Consider the following 7,631-nt stretch of genomic DNA (forward strand, 5'->3'; position numbering starts at 1 on the left):
TTCAAATACAGGTAACTGCTATTCAGATCGATGTAATCTTCGGGTTGTCCTTTGATTTCAAACTCGATGGGAGCTGATTCCGTCAAAGAGGAGACGGGATGAAATTCCACCCACTGGGATTCTTGCATGGTCATCATGGTGGGGGGCATGGCAAACAGGTCCAGTTCAGTCTTGGAACAAGCGCAAGACTCTCGGTGCATCATTTTTTTTCTCTTTCTCAATAATCGAAAACGTCTAAGTCTCGAACGGTTCTTCTTTTCTTGGCCTTTCTCGCTTGAAGTCTGGTGAAAGGGTGTTTTCTTCTTCGTCTCTTTCTGCCTTGTCCTTGCTGAATGCCTGATTCGGTAGCGTGCAGGGCATTTATAGGTGTGTCTCGTCGGCCCAAAATGTCTTTGCCCGTTTGCAGCAAGACATTTTTGCCTGCCCTCATGAAGGCTTCTTTAGGGTTTTGTTTGTCGATGATGACATTTTGGAGAAATTCTTTGCCTTGCGTCAGTGCCGCATCTTTCAAGGCGTGCAATCCGCGTGTCACCATCGGTTTCAACACCGGGGCCACCGAACGAAAGGCCGATTTTAACATGTCTCCTAAACCGTGTCCTCGCTGTCGAGCAACCCCTCGGTACACTGGATACATGACTTACTTACGAGTCGTGAGAGAACCGTTTTCGAAAATGGAGTTTCACCGTGACTTTTCCTTTGGTGAATGGAATATTTTGTCCCAGATCTCCTTTTATAGTAATGTTGACCGTGTCCAAATACGACTTGCTGACAGGCAAATAGTGAGGATGGACAAATTCGCGGTGGACGTGGTAAGTGTTTCCACCTTCCTCGTCAGCGCCCGTGGCAGAATCTACTTTGAAAGGAATGACACGCAGTAACGGTACGGAGGTGTGTCCCACCACGTTATACTCCACCACATCGGAGTACACAAACATCAAATTCAGTCCTTGGTTCAGTTCTACCGGGGCACGAAATAACTTGCTAAAAGACTCGTTGTCGTAAACGATGGGTAATTCGTTTTTCTTCATCATTGCCATTCTCATGTCCATGTCTCCGCCCAACATGTCAAACAATTCAGGACAAAATAATATGGACAGGATTTTACTCCCGTCAAATTTCATCAAGAAGCGACGAGCTGTTTTGTGGTATTCCATGGTGACACTTTTTTTGACACTTTCCAAAGCTTTCAGAAACACGACATTAAACCTGGAGGTAATGGTGCTCACCAAATGTTGACCACTAAAATAATACCCTGGGGGAATGAACAAGTGATAGGTGGTGTACTTTTGATTTTTTGTGCCAGGGGTTTTCTTGTCATATTTGCCATAGGTATCCAAGTACTGTTGCAATTGTTCGTCATGAACTTCCACATCAAAAACATTTTGATTGGGAAGGACATTGAGGACTTGGGTCGGGTGAATCATTTCTACTAAAGCCACTTCCCAATGGGCTTCGTGATCTAAGGGGATGGTCTGAGGTAATTTGGCCGTGTAACAGCACAACGTGTTGTGGGGAAACACCTCCATGGAACTGTCACTGGGTAAGGTTAAGTAAAATTGGTTTTGGTGACTCATAATTCCAGAGTTCTGTGGCTGTCCGAGGGGTTATTAATGGACGTCAGAGGCGTGTCTCCGCCCAAAATGGGGTTCTGATTGTGGTTGGAGTGGTGACTGGCACTGGCACTTGACACAACGTTCCCGTTCGAGGAGAATTTCAGGGAGGGATTGGGAAGCAGGTAACCGATGCAACTGCTCAATAAAATGGTCCACAATTGTTTGTCTCCTTGTTGCAAACTCAAATTGGCGATGGCTGCCCCGATGACACAATACACCACGAAGATTTGGCAGAAAAAGACGATTTGCGTTTTAGGCACACGTTCTCCACACCACACCCACAAGGGTTGTTTTTGTAAATCTTGCACAGAAGAACTGGGTGAAGAAGGAGTGGTCGACGTAGCTGCGTCTGCTGTGTGAAAGGGCATGATGGTCACTTCTTTTTATAGTCGATGACTTGCGAAGCGTCGATCCAAGAATCAAAACTGGGTGGATATCCTTTCCAACGTACTTTGACTTCTTTGACACGTCGTTTGCCCACTTTACGGGTTCTGCGTTCGAGAATGCTTTCGATGTCGTACACGTCGTCTTCTTTTTTGGTGACACGTTGTAACTCGGGCAAATAAAACGTTCCTTTGAGCACTTCTCCGTTCATGTCTTCCAATTTATAGACGGCAGGATGACGGCCATGCACTCGTCCAGTGACGCGAAACAATTCGGTCGTCCAGTTAGGTAAGTAACCTTTGTCGAAAGTGCGCTTGGTTTTGCCAATGCGCACCCAATCTCCTACGGCCAACACTCCACTTTTCTTGGGGACAGCCCTCGTCGGGGACGTACCGAACAGGCGCTCAAACACCAGCACTTCGTTGTCGGGAGTCACGTCTTGCGGGGAACGTCCGATGCTTCGATGGTAAGATTGGTTGTACGCTTGCACCAGGTGCGGTAAGATGTCGATGTACTTCAGAGTGTGGTGATGCGTAAAATATTTCCACATGCGTTCTTTCAAAGTGCGTTGAAAACGTTCCACGATGCTGGCTTTGGTTTCGGGATTCTCGGTGGTAAAAAAATGAATGTCACGTTTCTTTAATTCTTTTTGGAAAGCTTGGTTCAGAAATTCGGTACCTTTGTCCGTTTGCCATCGAAGAGGGTGACGACCGCTTTGTTTCAACACCCGTTGCAGGGCTCGCACTAACTCGCTGCTCGATTTGGAAGTCAAGGGCACGACCCAGGCAAATTTGGAAAAGACGTCGATGACACAAAACAAATATTTGTAGCCACGATTGTAGCTGGCCAAATGAGAGACATCGGCTAAATCGGCTTGCCATTGATGATCGATGCCTTCCACTCGGGTGCGACTTCTGGCAAACTTGCGTCGAATGGGTTTGTGTAAAGTGTAGGTAGCTTGTTCTTGTAACCATCGTTGCACTTGAGGTAAACGGAGACTTTTCAGTCGAGTTTTGGCAGCACGATACAATTTTTGAACTCCTGCGTAACCTGCAGGATGCGAGGGATCGTAGTAAATGCTGGCTAAGACTTTTTCCATTTTTTATTTTTTTGTTTTGGTTGATGTGTTAATAAGGCACCCACTCTTGGAAGAGGCTACTCTTTTTCTCTTGGGGTATTTTCTTGGATTGCAAGGCTTTGCGTGTGCGGCCAGCAATAGGTGTCGAAGAGGAGAAGGATGTCTGAGCGGGGGATATCGGTTCTTGTTTCACTTCTGTCTGCACTTCTGTCTTCACTTTCTTTTTCTCTTGTGAGGAAGAAGGGGTGGCCATCATCTTTTTAATCCATCCAATTCTGGAGGTAGGTGGTGTTGTTAACTTGCGTACTTTTTCTGGTGGAGTTTGAAACCCTTCCTCTTCTTCTCCTTTTTCTGTCTTGGTCACGGGTACTGGTGGTACTGGTACTGGTACTGGTACTGGTGATGGTGCTGGACTTTTCATCAAGGTCTTAAAATCTTTCAGAGTGGGTAGAGCTGTTTCGTCTAAAGCTTTCTGGTGAAAGAGTTGCAGTCGTTGCAAGAGTTGACCGTACTTTTGCGATTTTTCTGTTTCGGACAAATCTTGGCGATCCATCAAGGACTGCAATTCGTGTTGTAACTGGGACATCTCGCTCAAATGGGGATTGGGAGGTAAATGCGGGGTGCGTTGTTCTTGCCACCGATGGTATTCCATCCATCGTTTGTAAGGCACTAAAGCTAGTTTTCGTCCTTCCATGGGGTTGTCAGGGGTCGATTCTGAGATCTTGGGACTTTCGAAGGCCTTTTTATCTTGCTCCCACCAGTCCTCCCAACATGGTTCCCAAGACTCCTTTCAGTATGGGGCCTAGCAAGAGAGGCAAAATGCCTCCACGTTGCACTAACATCTTCTTTTTTTGACGAATGGGAATTTTCTTTCGAACCTTTTGGCGAAGAACGTGACGATGTTTGCTTAAGCATTGTTTCTGGTGTTTGGACAAAGGGATCGTGCCTTTCAAAACGTTCAAACAACATTCGCACACGGTATCGATGACCTCTTTGGAGGCCGTTTGAATGAGTTTTTTTCGTAGGGGTGGAGAAGCTTTGGACAGGACAGATAACAGGTCCCCGTGTCTGGCTAAACGTGGTGGCAGTCCTTTCCTTTTCTTTCCTTGGGGTTTTCTGGAGGGTGACATCTTTGAGTCTTTAGGAGCACCTAAAAAACACTGATACCCTACTCGGTCACAGGCCTTTTTTATACTGGAACGCGTCGCCACTGATTGTCTTTACGGCGTATCAGTTTGAGGACAGGCATGACACGTCGTGCAGGGGTACGTAACGGACTAAATCGAGCCAGTTCTTGCTTGGACAAATCCAGTAAACTTTGTAACATGCCCGATCTTTCATGGACTTTGATTTTGGGAGAAGGTACTTTGTGAGCAGCAGCCACTGCCACTAAATTGGAGGGTCCTGCCACTGGGGAAGTTCTTTTGAGGGTCATCAACGGAGAAGTTCTTGGTGTGATCAACGTCTCCAAGTACTCTTCAGTTCCTGGTGACATCAACGGAGAAGTGGATAAACGTGAGGCTGCCGGAGACGCAGTCACCGCTGTGGCAGGTCGTGGTTTGCGAGTGTAAGGTTGCGTCCTGGCCGAAGTGCCTCTCTTGCGACTAGTTTTCTTCTGTGGACTTTTCTTTTTCTGAGGACTTTTTCTCTGTTTCTTTTTCTGGGGGCTTCTTTTCTTTTTCCGGGGTGGTGGTGTCTGATAAGAGGAGGGTCCTGCCACTGGAGAAGTTATTCTTCTTGGGGACCTGGTCTTTTTCTTTTTCTTCTTGGGGCTTCGTTGGACTTTTGTCTTGGGGATAACTTTGGGGGCATTAGGATCCCATCTTAAGAGTGAGCGAATGATGACCCCTCCTAAAGTACCGCTCCCTCCAGGTTTCAAAATGATTTGTTTTTTGGTTTGAGTGTCGATGCGGGGATCGGCCAGTTGGACCAAGGCGACTTTGTTTCGATCGAAAAAGCGTTTGGTTTGATGAGGAATCTGAATGATTCCTTGGAGTAATTGACGTGCCGTCACCGTGAACCATCGTAAGACTTCTTTGAGACTAGCTTCTAAGACACGAGCTCGTGTTTGTGGATCTTTTTCTCGACTGATGCCATACAAGGCACGAATCAATTTGACGGGAAGATGCGACTGAAGGGACGTCATGTTCGCACTGAGAGTGAGACAGACGAAAAAGGGTCTGAGGTTTTTATAGATTTTTTTATGGGGAGTGAAATGAAGTCGAGGACGGAGACGTGTACAGGACAGGCCCTCCGTCTTGGCACCAGTGGTGAAACAAGTGGGTACGAAATCGCAAATCCTCGGGGGTCGTAGGTTTCAAATCGACGAGTAAATAGGCGTGTGGTGTTTGAGTGGCATCGTCGTACGCCTGAGTCAGCCAAGGCGTTCCTAACTGTTTGGCTAAGACTTGCACTTGCGATTTATCTCGAGGGCTTTTAAACAAGACCACGTAATGCGCATTGAGACTGATGGTGCGATGGGCTTTACTTTGCTGAAACAAATTTTGGGTGATGTAAACGACACTGGCATTACGGTGATGCCCTTTGCGCGTAAACCACAATTTAATTTCTTCTTCGTCTTCTCCTAACATGTCGTCGAAAATGACCAAATGGGTTTGACGGGAGTCAGAGACGATGCCGTCATCTTCTTTAGGAATGCCTTCCACAAACACGATGGAATCACCTTGACTTTCTCGCAAGAGGTTGTACGCCGATTGCCACTCTTTGTAACACCACACGATCCCTTGAGGGGGCCGATCGATCAAATGATGTTTATGTTCGATCAAACGTTTGACGAATTCGGTTTTGCCAGAACCGCTAGGTCCAGCAATGAGCATGTTAAAGGGATGGCGAAGATACAAAGCCTCCCAACTGGCACGATCTAAGTGTTCGTCGATGACTTTGACAGTAGAGGAAGAGGGAGCAGAGACAGCAGAGGTAGCCATGGTGTGAGAAATGTCACTTGTGACACGAAAACAAACAAGACAAGAGTTTATATACTTTTTCAGAACACGTTTATTGAATGTTTTTTTTCAAACATGAATACGAAAGACAAAAATACATAAAAGCCAAAGGCTTAAGTACAAGGATAAAAGGCACATGATAACGATGAACGTGGAATAAACACACGTGTCTGTACAACATGTTTTGGGTAATGTTCTAACCAGTTCTATAGTAGGGGGTAAGGTCACACAAGTGTCCTCCCGAAAGGGTCTTTCAGGCCTGTCCACGACAGTCCTGTCCTGGGTGACGGGTTCTTCTGACACCGTCACTAACACGGGTTGAAAAGTAACTTTTTTCCTTGAACAACTCTCGTGCATACTGGGCCACTTCTTGGGTCCAAGCCTCAAAACCCCATTCTTTCCAGGCACGGACATCTGTCCAATGGGGATGTAAGTCACAAGCTACACACACATCGTCATACACGTCTTGGGTAGCTAAAAGTTGACGAATCTTTTTTTCCTGTTGAGGTCGAGAAGTATCCAGATGAAACCGCAAGGCTTTGAGCAAAAGGAGTTTTTCGTGACCATTTAAGGCCATGAAGTTGGTAAGTACTGATCGTAAAGAGTCCACAAAGAATCGGCTGGTAAACGAAATCCCAGAAAACAAGTCACTAAGACACACACCACTTGTCGTCCCAAATTGAATGGATACAGTTCTTGTAATAATTGATGGTAATGATCCACGGTTTGAATATGGTCATTGAGTTCCTTCCACGGAATCTGTTGGATGACATGTGACATAAACCGTGGCATGGCAGCCTGTTTTTATATTCTCTTTTTTTCGGATGCAATACACGTACTTTCTAGCCAGAGATCTTCGTTCTCCAGTAAGGAATCTAAATCTTGCATACTGTAACCGAAACGTCAGAGTTCGTTTAGAAGTTTCCTCTTCCGCTAAGTAGATTCCACGTAACAAATGTTGGTAATCCTTTAACTTGTCTTCCTCAATGCGTTGCACTAGGTGAATCTCGAAGTAACCATAATCATGAACATGTCGATCATTAGCGACCTCAAAGTTTTGAACAATGTCTGACCATTGAAAGAATTTCTGACGAATCAGTTCTCTTATACCATTCAGGTACCAGTGGTTAAAGATCTGGTGACGTATCGGATGCAATTGTTCTTTACGTTTCACTTGTATTTTGACCAGCTCTCGGTAAATCCTTTCTCTCAACTCCACAGGCAAAGCACGAATGTTCTCTTGTAAAGTATTCATGAATAGGTCAGTCCGTACAATTCACAAAAGTAATCCACATAGTGAGTAATTTCTGACCACTGCCATTCAGGGTAACGTCCAAGAATGTCACTGAACTCTTTTGATGTAAACGGTCTAAAGCGATACAATAGGAGGAATGCACCCTTGACCCAAAGAAATCTAACACACTGGTTGACTTTTTTCACTTTCCTCTTATGAATTTCTCGACACAAAAGTTCTACAGTGACCCATTGAGATTTCACTCTGGCAAACCCCTGCCAAACTTCCTTGTAAATCTTCTCTTGTAGTTCTTTAGGTAATGATTCAATATCGTTTTTGAAATGAAGTTTAAATACTAG

This window comes from Sinohyriopsis cumingii, chromosome 17 (genome assembly GCF_028554795.1).
Source record: "Sinohyriopsis cumingii isolate HCF-2022 chromosome 17, ASM2855479v2, whole genome shotgun sequence".
NCBI lineage: Eukaryota > Metazoa > Mollusca > Bivalvia > Unionida > Unionidae > Sinohyriopsis > Sinohyriopsis cumingii.